Raw genomic sequence first — 14,387 nt, forward strand, 5'->3', positions numbered from 1 at the left:
CCATCTCTGCGCTCCAGATTCTGGAACATGGACGCGCAGAGTGCAGTTCGCGCTCATACCAGAACGCACCTCCCACTTACAACTTTTTTTTAAAGTTCTAGAGCCTCTCGTCCTCCAATTGTTAAAACTCGGGACGCGCTTGACATAGGGGGCATACCTCTCGGAGACTTCTGGACCGCAACTTTGACACGCAGAGAGAAATGTTCTGCACAGGGATTTCAATAGGCTACCTTTCTGAAGTTTGTGGACAATACAACTGTATTAAAAGGATTTGAGCCTCATAGACACGTCGATAAAGTGGATAAGAAATAGCACTGTTTTGAGCACATTTCGGGACTACATTTTGCCAGGTAGGTGTCTCACGAACAACTTTCTTCTACTTCTGGTGCGACTTTATGATGGAAACAAGTAGGCTGGTAGCCAGTAGCCTCGTCTGTGACCGTTTGGAGACCGCGCAGTCATTATGCAGGTTGTTCTGTGCGCTCCAAAGTGCACCTCGGACGGTGTTTACTGTTCAGGCGAGATATGACTTAGGGAAGTTATAGGGAGGGATTTCTCTGGGTTACTGTCTGTGAGCTGAATGCCTGGCACTGCGTGTCTTTATTAGAAACGGGAATAGTTTTGTGATCACATTTTATATTAAAACATTTCCGAGTTTTTCCTCTGAAGATGTAGGATACTATATGCCATGTATGTCTGTCCCATTATCCGTGTTTATCGATCTCACCACGAGCAACGACCACTGACTAGCCTATAGCCAAGGTTTATATGACCGAACATTTCTCCACCAACATAGTTCTTTTCTATCTCACTTCGAAACCGCATCCACAGAAACCTTTGAAAGCGGATCATTGTCAAGATGTGATATGGTCGGTTATATCTGCGTGTCAAAATATCTTTACCGTGTGGTGCATTGCTCACCATTCTCGATTCAAATCTCTGCGCAGCCAGAGACCCTCACAGAGAGAGTCATGTAGAATAGAGATACGGTTCCAGCGAGGCAAAACCTGCTGGAAGCGACGTTGTTTCCATCATAATAATAATTTAAATATCCTCAGTCGTTGATTTCACGTTGAATTCACGTTAGTTGACAACTCAACCAAATGTACAACTCAACCAAACTAAAAGTGTACGTTGAACCGACGTCTGTGCCCAGTGGGTTGTTAGTTAGAAGCACAGCAGGCAGGTCAGGGTGGTCTGTTATCGGTTGTTGCTGTTGCTTTATCCCGTTTGTGTTTGTTTGTTTTAAAGGTCATTGAATTAGAGCTTGTTATCTCACTAATCGACCAGGGTTGTCATCTCTTCTTTGTTTATTTAAACGTTAACCTGATTGGATTAGGTTGACTTGTCTCTTTTGTATACAATAGAATAGTAATGGCATGGTAATAACAACTTCATCAAATCCAAATTCTAAATCCAAATCCAAATTCTAAAAATGCTTATTATTGCTGTGGTTGTGAGAATAGCACATTTGTGATTTTGAGAAACAATCACCTTGACTACTCAAGTCTACCTCATGTTATTCAGAGGCCTCTATGTCAATGACTTTGTGTGTAGAGATGTAATAAAACATGCTAGATAAATACAAGTCAGAGAGGCAGCCAGGAAGGGCACCTAAACAAACTGAAGTCTATGAAGGGATGGGAAAAGTAAAGACCGAGATGGAGGGACAGAGAGAACGAGGGAGGAAGAGATCAGCAGAGAGAGCGAGGGAGGAAGAGATCAGCAGAGAGAACGAGGGAGGAAGAGATCAGCAGAGAGAACGAGGGAGGAAGAGATCAGCAGAGAGAGCGAGGGAGGAAGAGATCAGCAGAGAGAACGAGGGAGGAAGAGATCAGCAGAGAGAGCGAGGGAGGAAGAGATCAGCAGAGAGAGCGAGGGAGGAAGAGATCAGCAGAGAAAGCGAGGGAGGAAGAGATCAGCAGAGAGAGCGAGGGAGGAAGCAAACATTCCTGACTTGGTGTCTCAGCAATTTAATTAAAGAACGTCAAAGATGCTAACACACACACACACACACACACACACACACACACACACACACACACACACACACACACACACACACACACACACACACACACACACACACACACACACACACACACACACACACACACATCATTGTGAGATCCCCCCTACTTACCCCCCCCTCCACACCCTACCCCCCCAAACACTTTGGTCTTGGACTAATCCCAGGGGTCAGCTAATAAGTGTTTGGGTCATGCCACCATGACAACTAAATAAGGGGACCCCTGATTGAGTTAATAACCCCATGATGGAAGCTAAGAGGTACAAGGTGAAGAGGATTTTGTTTGGTGTGTGTGTGTTAAACTAAAGAGTGCGAAGCAGCTATTAGAGAATGAGAAGTGGTTGTGCGTGGTTGTAGTGTTATCAACAACAGCAGCAGTAGTATAAATCCTCTCCTCTTAGCCAGGCTTAACTGTGCCCTGTGGTGCTTTGGTGATGCTCCCTCTAGGTCCTCCAGGTCAGCTTTTACTCTGGGTTCCCCTTTTACTCTGGTTCATGTGGGAGCGTTTAGAGTGTTTAGGGAAGTTGTCACCATGTGTGATAAAACAGCGAGTGTCTCCCCGAACCCAACATAAATCATCCTGATGCTGAGAAAGACAGGTTTTAATACTGTAATAGATGACTTGCATCGTATGTCTATTGTTCTCCTTCAATGCCCAAAAGAGCCAAACAGGAAGTAACATTATTAAATTGAATATGTCCATTGTCCTCAGTGAGTGTCTGAATATGTTATGCCTACAGTTTGTTCTTGATCTGATGCTCCTTGGTTGGACTGCGAGGTGGTTGGAATTGACCTTTTCTTTGACCTGTGGAATTTAGCCTATAGCCGACACGTTCCACTGCTCTTTAATCGTGTATTTACCTTTCCACAATGAATTATCTTAATGTGACAGCTTTCCTGACACTCTATGAATTGTACCGTAGTCTAACATGGCACTGACATGTTCATCGGAGGGGAACCTATGATTCTCAGAACCCAGACCCCCTCGGGAGAGGTTTACGGGTCGCTCCCCCTTGCGTGGTGTGGTGCACCTCCTTAAACCCCCCTCATCCTCGGAGCGTGTTAGGTAAATCCAGGGGTCTAGTGGGAAGGTATTGAGTGTGACACATGTAGCCTTCTCATTACATTCCTCAGTGTACTACTCTGAGAGAGGAACCTTTGGCGCTCCTCACTTGAGGTAGAGAGGGATAAGTGGAGAGGTAGAGAGGGATAGGTGGAGAGGTAGAGAGGGATAGGTGGAGAGGTAGAGAGGGATAAGTGGAGAGGTAGAGAGGGATAAGTGGAGAGGTAGAGAGGGATAGGTGGAGAGGTAGAGAGGGATGGGTGGAGAGGTAAAGAGAGATAAGTTGAGAGGTAGAGAGGGATAGGTGGAGAGGTAGAGAGGGATGGGTGGAGAGGTAGAGAGGGATAGGTGGAGAGGTAGAGAGGGATAGGTGGAGAGGTAGAGAGGGATAGGTGGAGAGGTAGAGAGGGATAAGTGGAGAGGTAGAGAGGGATGGGTGGAGAGGTAAAGAGAGATAAGTTGAGAGGTAGAGAGGGATAGGTGGAGAGGTAGAGAGGGATGGGTGGAGAGGTAGAGAGGGATAGGTGGAGAGGTAGAGAGGGATAGGTGGAGAGGTAGAGAGGGATAGGTGGAGAGGTAGAGAGGGATAGGTGGAGAGGTAGAGAGGGATGGGTGGAGAGGTAGAGAGGGATAAGTGGAGAGGTAGAGAGGGATAAGTGGAGAGGTAGAGAGGGATAGGTGGAGAGGTAGAGAGGGATAAGTGGAGAGGTAGAGAGGGATAAGTGGAGAGGTAGAGAGGGATAGGTGGAGAGGTAGAGAGGGATAGGTGGAGAGGTAGAGAGGGATAAGTGGAGAGGTAGAGAGGGATAAGTGGAGAGGTAGAGAGGGATAAGTGGAGAGGTAGAGAGGGATAGGTGGAGAGGTAGAGAGGGATAGGTGGAGAGGTAGAGAGGGATAGGTGGAGAGGTAGAGAGGGATAGGTGGAGAGGTAGAGAGGGATAGGTGGAGAGGTAGAGAGGGATAGGTGGAGAGGTAGAGAGGGATAGGTGGAGATGTAGAGAGGGATAAGTGGAGAGGTAGAGAGGGATAGGTGGAGAGGTAGAGAGGGATAGGTGGAGAGGTAGAGAGGGATAAGTGGAGAGGTAGAGAGGGATAAGTGGAGAGGTACAGAGGGATAAGTGGAGAGGTAGAGAGGGATAAGTGGAGAGGTAGAGAGGGATACGTGGAGAGGTAGAGAGGGATAGGTGGAGAGGTAGAGAGGGATGGGTGGAGATGTAAAGAGAGATAAGTTGAGAGGTAGAGAGGGATAGGTGGAGAGGTAGAGAGGGATAGGTGGAGAGGTAGAGAGGGATAGGCGGAGATGTAGAGAGGGATAAGTGGAGAGGTAGAGAGGGATAGGTGGAGAGGTAGAGAGGGATAGGTGGAGAGGTAGAGAGGGATACGTTGAGAGGTAGAGAGGGATAGGTGGAGAGGTAGAGAGGGATAGGTGGAGAGGTAGAGAGGGATAGGTGGAGAGGTATAGAGGGATAAGTGGAGAGGTAGAGAGGGATAGGTGGAGAGGTAGAGAGGGATAGGTGGAGAGGTAGAGAGGGATAGGTGGAGAGGTAGAGAGGGATAGGTGGAGAGGTAGAGAGGGATAAGTGGAGAGGTACAGAGGGATAAGTGGAGAGGTAGAGAGGGATAAGTGGAGAGGTAGAGAGGGATAAGTGGAGAGGTAGAGAGGGATAGTTGGAGAGGTAGATAGGAATAGGTGGAGAGGTAGAGAGGGATAGGTGGAGAGGTAGAGAGGGATAAGTGGAGAGGTAGAGAGGGATACGTTGAGAGGTAGAGAGGGATAGGTGGAGAGGTAGAGAGGGATAGGTGGAGAGGTAGAGAGGGATAAGTGGAGAGGTAGAGAGGGATACGTTGAGAGGTAGAGAGGGATAAGTGGAGAGGTAGAGAGGGATAAGTGGAGAGGTAGAGAGGGATAAGTGGAGAGGTAGAGAGGGATAGGTGGAGAGGTAGAGAGGGATAGGTGGAGAGGTAGAGAGGGATAGGTGGAGATGTAGAGACGGATAAGTGGAGAGGTAGAGAGGGATAGGTGGAGAGGTAGAGAGGGATAAGTGGAGAGGTAGAGAGGGATAAGTTGAGAGGTAGAGAGGGATAGGTGGAGAGGTGGAGAGGGATAAGTGGAGAGGTAGAGAGGTAGAGAGGGATAGGTGAGAGGTAGAGAGGGATAGGTGGAGAGGTAGAGAGAGAGGGAGACACATGCATTGCATATTCAGATACCTGATCAGTCTACAGACTAGTCTTATAGTTTACCAGGAGTTATTTTGACTGCCTCCACCCCTCTCTCAGTTTTGACCCCCAGCCCTAATCCCCTCTCCCCAAGGGCGCAGTCTGGGTTGTGCACACACATGCCTTTTCATCCCATACAATAGCCCCTCAATCCTACACACACACACACACACACACACACACACACACACACACACACACACACACACACACACACACACACACACACACACACACACACACACACACACACACACACACACACACACACACACACACACACACACACCCCATTCAGAGGTCCCCTGTATACACACACAGACAGACAGTAGCCTGAGGCTACAGGGTCTTCTCAGAGCACTTCAAAGGCCTTGTCTCTCTAGCTCAGATCAGCTCCACAACTACAGCCACAACAGGTGATGAGAGAGGCCGCTTGGGAAACAGAAGGTAGAGCCACTCTTTTGCTTACTGGGAAGTTGATGGCTCAGTGTGCATATTTGTGTCAGTTATGATAGAGTGTGTTGAGGTATGTATATGTGGCTTTCGTGGTAAGTGATTTCTGTGTTTCCCTTGGCAACAGCCTGATCTGAGACCCAGAGCTTCATACAGCCATGTGTTTAGACAAACAGCAGGAAAATAGACTGTTGGGATGTTATTGCAAGTGGACATTAAGACTTGACACACATACCCCCCCACACACACACACACACACACACACAAGGACACACACATGCTTTGCAATTAAATGTTCTGTTACTTTCTGTACCGATGTCCAGCTGTCAGACTTCCATTGAATAGGCAGGCACATTCAGTGACCCCTCCTTTCTACGATAAATTAAGAGCTGTTAGCTGCTTGTTCCTGTACTCCGGCCTGCCCCCCCCCCCTCTAAACCTCTCATACCTCTGTCCACTCATGCTCCCCCTACGGGTGGCAGGCGGATTAGGGGGTCAGAAGTCAGAGGGGGGTGCAGCTGGAGGGGCCAGTCAGAACACAGGTCAGGACTGGGAACTGACGAGGTGGAAGGAGCAGGGTCCAGGAGTGTGTGTGTGTGTGTGTTGGGCGGAGGGGCAGGATTGGGGGTGTAGGAGTTTTGGCAGGCAGGAAACTGGCAGGGAAGAAGGACTAGGGTCGAGGGGTTTGTGTGTGTGTGTGTGTGTGTGTGTGTGTGTGTGTGTGTGTGTGTGTGTGACTTCAGTTATAATTTGTTCCTTCAGGTATAGTAGACACCATACCAGTCATACCTGTATGATCACCATGTAACTTGGAACATTTACCATTTCAATTAGTATAATGTGTTTGTTTGTTTACTCACGTAAAAGAGAGTCAAGTTCTTCTCCCTTCTTCACCCCGTCTTTACACCACTGTTACTCTCTGTTATCATCTATCCATAGTCACTTTAATAACTCTAACTCTACTCTTTAATAACCCTCTCTAACTCTATGTACATACTACCTCAACTAACCGGTTCCTCCGCACGTTGACTCTGTACCGGCACCCCCCTGTATAGAGTTACTGTACCGGCACCCCCCTGTATAGAGTTACTGTACCGGCACCCCCCTGTATAGAGTTACTGTACCGGCACCCCCCTGTATAGAGTTACTGTACCGGCACCCCCCTGTATAGAGTTACTGTACCGGCACCCCCCTGTATAGAGTTACTGTACCGACACCCCCCTGTATAGAGTTACTGTACCGGCACCCCCTGTATAGAGTTACTGTACCGGCACCCCCTGTATAGAGTTACTGTACCGGCACCCCCTGTATAGAGTTACTGTACCGGCACCCCCTGTATAGAGTTACTGTACTGTATAGTTACTGTACCGGCACCCCCTGCACCCCTGTATAGAGTTACTGTACCGGCACCCCCTGTATAGAGTTACTGTACCGGTATAGAGTTACACCCCCTGTATAGAGTTACTGTACCGGCACCCCCTGTATAGAGTTACTGTACCGGCACCCCCCTGTATAGAGTTACTGTACCGACACCCCCCTGTATAGAGTTACTGTACCGGCACCCCCCTGTATAGAGTTACTGTACCGGCACCCCCTGTATAGAGTTACTGTACCGGCACCCCCCTGTATAGAGTTACTGTACCGGCACCCCCCTGTATAGAGTTACTGTACCGGCACCCCCCTGTATAGAGTTACTGTACCGGCACCCCCCTGTATAGAGTTACTGTACCGGCACCCCCCTGTATAGAGTTACTGTACCGGCACCCCCCTGTATAGAGTTACTGTACCGGCACCCCCCTGTATAGAGTTACTGTACCGGCACCCCCCTGTATAGAGTTACTGTACCGGCACCCCCCTGTATAGAGTTACTGTACCGGCACCCCCTGTATAGAGTTACTGTACTGTACCCCCCCTGTATAGAGTTACTGTACCGGCACCCCCCTGTATAGAGTTACTGTACCGGCACCCCCTGTATAGAGTTACTGTACCGGCACCCCCTGTATAGAGTTACTGTACCGGCACCCCCCTGTATAGAGTTACTGTACCGGCACCCCCCTGTATAGAGTTACTGTACCGGCACCCCCCTGTATAGAGTTACTGTACCGGCACCCCCCTGTATAGAGTTACTGTACCGGCACCCCCCTGTATAGAGTTACTGTACCGGCACCCCCCTGTATAGAGTTACTGTACCGGCACCCCCCTGTATAGAGTTACTGTACCGGCACCCCCCTGTATAGAGCCTCGCTATTGTTATTTTACTGCTGCTCTTTACTTACTTGTTACTTTTATCTCTTATTCTTATCTGTATTTTTTAAACTGCATTGTTGGTTATGGGATCATAAGTAAACGTTTCACTGTAGGGTGACCTGATGTATTCAGCTCATGTGACTCATAACATTTGATTTGATTTGAACGTTAAAGGACTTGAATGAGACCTTTGTCTCAACAAGAAGTTTTTTTTAAAGTTTGGGGGAAAAGTATTGAAGGTTGTTTCAGGATACTTAAAGGGACAATCTGGGATTCAAACTACAACAAAGTGGTCACCATTCAACCTTTTCATTTAAAAGTCAAAAAAATGGAAGCACCAATCCCAGAATGGCCCTGTTGACTTCCCTGTTCACATACTCCTCTCCTCTCACACTACAGTGGCTCCCTGAGCCTGTGGTATCTTTGAACTTGGCCATGTTGTTAGCAGATGAAGCTGTAGCCACTTCAAAGTGAAGGAGAACGGATCAGAAGTTAAGCAACGACAGCGTTTTATACACCGGCGGGAGAGGAGAGGGAAGTAATGAACGTGTGGGTTTGATGCCCTTTCATAGAGAGAGAGAGACTAGAGAGGGAAGTAATGAACGTGTGGGTTTGATGCCCTTTCATAGAGAGAGAGAGAGACTAGAGAGGGACTAGAGAGAGACTAGAGAGAGACTAGAGAGAGACTAGAGAGGGAAGTAATGAACGTGTGGGTTTGATGCCCTTTCATAGAGAGAGAGAGAGACTAGAGAGGGACTAGAGAGAGACTAGAGAGAGACTAGAGAGAGACTAGAGAGGGAAGTAATGAACGTGTGGGTTTGATGCCCTTTCATAGAGAGAGAGAGAGACTAGAGAGGGACTAGAGAGAGACTAGAGAGAGACTAGAGAGAGACTAGAGAGGGAAGTAATGAACGTGTGGGTTTGATGCCCTTTCATAGAGAGAGAGAGACTAGAGAGAGACTAGAGAGAGACTAGAGAGAGACTAGAGAGAGACTAGAGAGAGACTAGAGAGGGAAGTAATGAACGTGTGGGTTTGATGCCCTTTCATAGAGAGAGAGAGACTAGAGAGGGAAAGGTAGAGAGAGAGAGAGAGACTAGAGAGGGAAGTAATGAACGTGTGGGTTTGATGCCCTTTCATAGAGAGAGAGAGACTAGAGAGGGAAAGGTAGAGAGAGAGAGAGAGACTAGAGAGGGAAGTAATGAACGTGTGGGTTTGATGCCCTTTCATAGAGAGAGAGAGACTAGAGAGGGAAGGTAATAGAGAGGGAAGTAATGAACGTGTGGGTTTGATGCCCTTTCATAGAGAGAGAGAGAGACTAGAGAGGGAAAGGTAGAGAGAGAGAGAGAGACTAGAGAGGGAAGTAATGAACGTGTGGGTTTGATGCCCTTTCATAGAGAGAGAGAGAGAGAGAGAGAGACTAGAGAGGGAAGTAATGAACGTGTGGGTTTGATGCCCTTTCATAGAGAGAGAGAGAGAGAGAGAGAGAGAGACTAGAGAGGGAAGTAATGAACGTGTGGGTTTGATGCCCTTTCATAGAGAGAGAGAGAAAGAGAGAGACTAGAGAGGGAAGTAATGAACGTGTGGGTTTGATGCCCTTTCATAGAGAGAGAGAGAGAGAGAGAGAGAGACTAGAGAGGGAAGTAATGAACGTGTGGGTTTGATGCCCTTTCATAGAGAGAGAGAGAGAGAGAGAGAGAGAGACTAGAGAGGGAAGTAATGAACGTGTGGGTTTGATGCCCTTTCATAGAGAGAGAGAGAGAGAGAGAGAGAGACTAGAGAGGGAAGTAATGAACGTGTGGGTTTGATGCCCTTTCATAGAGAGAGAGAGAAAGAGAGAGACTAGAGAGGGAAGTAATGAACGTGTGGGTTTGATGCCCTTTCATAGAGAGAGAGAGAAAGAGAGAGACTAGAGAGGGAAGTAATGAACGTGTGGGTTTGATGCCCTTTCATAGAGAGAGAGAGAAAGAGAGAGACTAGAGAGGGAAGTAATGAACGTGTGGGTTTGATGCCCTTTCATAGAGAGAGAGAGAAAGAGAGAGACTAGAGAGGGAAGTAATGAACGTGTGGGTTTGATGCCCTTTCATAGAGAGAGAGAGACTAGAGAGGGAAGTAATGAACGTGTGGGTTTGATGCCCTTTCATAGAGAGAGAGAGACTAGAGAGGGAAGTAATGAACGTGTGGGTTTGATGCCCTTTCATAGAGAGAGAGACTAGAGAGGGAAGTAATGAACGTGTGGGTTTGATGCCCTTTCATAGAGAGAGAGACTAGAGAGGGAAGTAATGAACGTGTGGGTTTGATGCCCTTTCATAGAGAGAGAGAGACTAGAGAGGGAAGTAATGAACGTGTGGGTTTGATGCCATTTCATAGAGAGAGAGAGACTAGAGAGGGAAGTAATGAACGTGTGGGTTTGATGCCCTTTCATAGAGAGAGAGAGACTAGAGAGGGAAGTAATGAACGTGTGGGTTTGATGCCCTTTCATAGAGAGAGAGAGACTAGAGAGGGAAGTAATGAACGTGTGGGTTTGATGCCCTTTCATAGAGAGAGAGAGACTAGAGAGGGAAGTAATGAACGTGTGGGTTTGATGCCCTTTCATAGAGAGAGAGAGACTAGAGAGGGAAGTAATGAACGTGTGGGTTTGATGCCCTTTCATAGAGAGAGAGAGAGAGAGAGAGACTAGAGAGGGAAGTAATGAACGTGTGGGTTTGATGCCCTTTCATAGAGAGAGAGAGAAAGAGAGAGACTAGAGAGGGAAGTAATGAACGTGTGGGTTTGATGCCCTTTCATAGAGAGAGAGAGAGGGAAGTAATGAACGTGTGGGTTTGATGCCCTTTCATAGAGAGAGAGAGACTAGAGAGGGAAGTAATGAACGTGTGGGTTTGATGCCCTTTCATAGAGAGAGAGACTAGAGAGGGAAGTAATGAACGTGTGGGTTTGATGCCCTTTCATAGAGAGAGAGAGACTAGAGAGGGAAGTAATGAACGTGTGGGTTTGATGCCCTTTCATAGAGAGAGAGACTAGAGAGGGAAGTAATGAACGTGTGGGTTTGATGCCCTTTCATAGAGAGAGAGAGACTAGAGAGGGAAGTAATGAACGTGTGGGTTTGATGCCCTTTCATAGAGAGAGAGAGACTAGAGAGGGAAGTAATGAACGTGTGGGTTTGATGCCCTTTCATAGAGAGAGAGAGACTAGAGAGGGAAGTAATGAACGTGTGGGTTTGATGCCCTTTCATAGAGAGAGAGAGACTAGAGAGGGAAGTAATGAACGTGTGGGTTTGATGCCCTTTCATAGAGAGAGACTAGAGAGGGAAGTAATGAACGTGTGGGTTTGATGCCCTTTCATAGAGAGAGAGAGAGAGGGAAGAATGAACGAACGTGTGGGTTTGATGCCCTTTCATAGAGAGAGAGAGACTAGAGAGGGAAGTAATGAACGTGTGGGTTTGATGCCCTTTCATAGAGAGAGAGAGACTAGAGAGGGAAGTAATGAACGTGTGGGTTTGATGCCCTTTCATAGAGAGAGAGAGACTAGAGAGGGAAGTAATGAACGTGTGGGTTTGATGCCCTTTCATAGAGAGAGAGACTAGAGAGGGAAGTAATGAACGTGTGGGTTTGATGCCCTTTCATAGAGAGAGAGAGACTAGAGAGGGAAGTAATGAACGTGTGGGTTTGATGCCCTTTCATAGAGAGAGAGAGAGAGAGACTAGAGAGGGAAGTAATGAACGTGTGGGTTTGATGCCCTTTCATAGAGAGAGAGAGAAGAGAGAGAGACTAGAGAGGGAAGTAATGAACGTGTGGGTTTGATGCCCTTTCATAGAGAGAGAGAGAAAGAGAGAGACTAGAGAGGGAAGTAATGAACGTGTGGGTTTGATGCCCTTTCATAGAGAGAGAGAGAGAGAATGCCCTTTCAGAGAGAGAGAGAGAGGGAAGTAATGAACGTGTGGGTTTGATGCCCTTTCATAGAGAGAGAGAGAAAAGAGAGAGACTAGAGAGGGAAGTAATGAACGTGTGGGTTTGATGCCCTTTCATAGAGAGAGAGAGACTAGAGAGGGAAGTAATGAACGTGTGGGTTTGATGCCCTTTCATAGAGAGAGAGAGAAAGAGAGAGACTAGAGAGGGAAGTAATGAACGTGTGGGTTTGATGCCCTTTCATAGAGAGAGAGAGAAAGAGAGAGACTAGAGAGGGAAGTAATGAACGTGTGGGTTTGATGCCCTTTCATAGAGAGAGAGAGAAAGAGAGAGACTAGAGAGGGAAGTAATGAACGTGTGGGTTTGATGCCCTTTCATAGAGAGAGAGAGAAAGAGAGAGAGAGAGACTAGAGAGGGAAAGGTAGAGAGAGAGAGAGAGAGAGACTAGAGAGGGAAAGGTAGAGAGAGAGAGAGAGAGAGAGACTAGAGAGGGAAAGGTAGAGAGAGGGAGAGAGAGAGAGAGAGAGAGAGAGAGAGAGAGAGAGACTAGAGAGGGAAGTAATGAAAGTGTGGGTTTGATGCCCTTTCATAGAGAGAGAGAGAAAGAGAGAGAGAGACTAGAGAGGGAAAGGTAGAGAGAGAGAGAGAGAGAGAGACTAGAGAGGGAAAGGTAGAGAGAGAGAGAGAGAGAGAGGGAAAGGAGAGGGAAAGGATAGAGAGAGAGAGAGAGAGAGAGAGAGAGACTAGAGAGGGAAGTAATGAAAGTGTGGGTTTGATGCCCTTTCATAGAGAGAGAGAGAAAGAGAGAGAGAGACTAGAGAGGGAAAGGTAGAGAGAGAGAGAGAGAGAGAGACTAGAGAGGGAAAGGTAGAGAAAGAGAGAGAGAGACTAGAGAGGGAAAGGTAGAGAGAGAGAGAGAGAGAGAGAGAGAGACTAGAGAGGGAAAGGTAGAGAGAGAGAGAGAGAGAGAGAGACTAGAGAGGGAAAGGTAGAGAGAGAGAGAGAGAGAGAGAGAGAGAGAGAGAGAGAGAGAGCAAAAGAGGGAGAGACAAAGAAAGAGAGACAAAGGTAAGGCAAAGTTGAGATGTGGGACAAAGAAAAATAATTTGTTGGACTAAATCGCTGATCTTCAATGGCAATGCTGTCCAGTTAAAATGAGACATTCCTCTGAGGCTGAGCACAGACACTTTGTACAGCCAAGACAAGCACAGCTAGCACACTGCAGTCTGTTGAGAGTCAATCAGCTGCAGAAAATACTGAACAGACTGATGATGAAGGACTTTCATGACTTGATGGCTTTTAGACTGCCTGACCAAGGCTTGACCCTAACTGTTCAGACTGCAGGGCTGTTAGGTTTTGATGAGAGACATGATGACAGTCACAAATAGAACATGGATTTTTCCTGAGATTATATTAATGCTAGATATGTAGTTATGAATTTTGTGTGTGTGTGTGTGCGTGCGTGCGTGTGTGTGTGTGTGTGTGCGTGCGTGCGTGTGTGTGTGTGTGTGTGTGTTTGTGTGTGTGTGTGTTGTGCGTGCGTGCGTGCGTGTGCGTGCGTGAAGTGCGTGCGTGTGTGTGTTTGCGTGCGTGTGCGTGCGTGCGTGCGTGTGTGTGTGTGTGTGTGTGTGTGTTGTGTGTGTGTGTGTGCGTGCGTGCGTGTGTGTGTGTGTGTGTGTGTGTGTGTGTGTGTGTGTGGATCCAGAATAACATGGGTTGGAATGTTGTTCAATATCGGAGGAATTTATCTGAGACCAGGAGCCGTTCTCTCAGGTACGCCTCAACAATCTGCAATCACTATCAGTGTGTGAACAACCTTTACTATGATGCACTCGGTCTATAGACAGACACGCTAATACACACACACACGCACACTTTGCGATCCATGAGTGTGACTGCTGTGTGTAGTTGATCTGATGGTAAAATCCTTTACAAATCCACAGTTACACCATAGAGACCCTACACCCTACCTCTGATTCTAGTAGCATAGATATCTGTGATGGAGGGCTCCACCAAGGGTCATGTATCCCAGGCGGAGCCTCTCCCACAGAGATAACAGCAGAGATAGAGATAGCGGTGGTATTTGTTAAGTACAGATCTCTCTGTATAAACCACAACAGAGCTGTACTGTTCCTGAGTGTCAGCGTGTTGAATCAATTGACTATTTTGCTGTAGGCTATTGAGGTTTATCAGTAGCATCAGTTCGAATTCACATTCTGGTCATGAGTGTGTGTGTGTGTGTGTGTGTGTGTGTGTGTGTGTGTGTGTGTGTGTGTGTGTGTGTGTGTGTGTGTGTGTGTGTGTGTGTGATTGAACACAAACAGAGTAGTGGTTTATGTCTGTAGGTGTATACTGTAGGTGAGAAGTGACTATGTATTTTATTTCTCTCTTTCCCTCCTCATTCTCTCTCTCCCTCCTCATTCTCTCTCTCCCTCCTCATCCTCTCTCTCCCTCCTCATTCTCTCTCTCCCTCCT

At 47.3% G+C, this 14,387-nt stretch overlaps 2 protein-coding genes across 2 annotated transcripts in view; both read left to right on the forward strand.

The window, feature by feature from the left end:
- Positions 1 to 200: 200 nt before the first annotated feature.
- The window catches only part of LOC118372603 (vasorin), a 184,149-nt gene continuing 169,962 nt past the window's right edge, over positions 201 to 14,387 (forward strand). Inside the window, 1 exon segment of the mRNA XM_052527937.1 lies at positions 201 to 350. The gene's annotated coding sequence lies outside the window, so the exon portion shown is untranslated.
- vasna (vasorin a) overlaps positions 203 to 14,387 on the forward strand; it is a 49,970-nt gene continuing 35,785 nt past the window's right edge. The window contains 1 exon segment of the mRNA XM_052527938.1: positions 203 to 350. The gene's annotated coding sequence lies outside the window, so the exon portion shown is untranslated.

The sequence above is a fragment of the Oncorhynchus keta genome, chromosome 10 (assembly GCF_023373465.1).
Source record: "Oncorhynchus keta strain PuntledgeMale-10-30-2019 chromosome 10, Oket_V2, whole genome shotgun sequence".
NCBI classification, from domain to species: Eukaryota; Metazoa; Chordata; class Actinopteri; order Salmoniformes; family Salmonidae; genus Oncorhynchus; species Oncorhynchus keta.